Source organism: Arachis ipaensis, chromosome B06 (assembly GCF_000816755.2).
Source record: "Arachis ipaensis cultivar K30076 chromosome B06, Araip1.1, whole genome shotgun sequence".
NCBI classification, from domain to species: Eukaryota; Viridiplantae; Streptophyta; class Magnoliopsida; order Fabales; family Fabaceae; genus Arachis; species Arachis ipaensis.
In genome coordinates this window covers 136,394,617-136,395,126 of record NC_029790.2, presented here as the reverse complement: position 1 = coordinate 136,395,126, position 510 = coordinate 136,394,617, and the positions used below count along the sequence as shown (strand labels likewise).

Genomic DNA, 510 nt, shown 5'->3' with positions numbered 1-510 from the left:
AAGAGAATTCTCTTTCAAACATCAAAATCCCAAGAAGCAATGCAGCAATATAAATGAGATGAACCAATTTCATTCCTCGCTTAGAGACAGTGACACTGGGAACATAGGAAAATATTAAACTGTGAACCACTACAACAGAATTAGATAACTGCTTTTACAAAGGACCACTTTCTACAACAATACTCACAAAGGGTCACTTTTTCAGAAAGTTTAGTACTCCGCTGTATCCACAAACACAGACTAGTTTCCCAGCATCACTTTCAATATATGAGCTCTTTTTCTCAATCTTTGAAAATGTACAACATATTTTTTGTGCATACAACATACTTTGTTAAATCATAATATATTGAATGCCAGTATATTATTAGATAAGTCAGAATTAGCTAGGATTTCACGCATTTTACATAACACTTGAGGTATCACTGGGTAACTTATGATGGTTTCATACATTTCATAACACTTGAGTATAATTAGACAAATTATGATTTTGAAGCTTGAAAACATGCAATT

General features: G+C 32.4%; 1 protein-coding gene across 1 annotated transcript in view; it reads right to left on the bottom strand.

The window, feature by feature from the left end:
• LOC107605709 (B3 domain-containing protein Os01g0723500) overlaps positions 1-510 on the bottom strand; it is a gene marked incomplete in the record, with an annotated part of 4,362 nt that overhangs the window by 3,104 nt on the left and 748 nt on the right.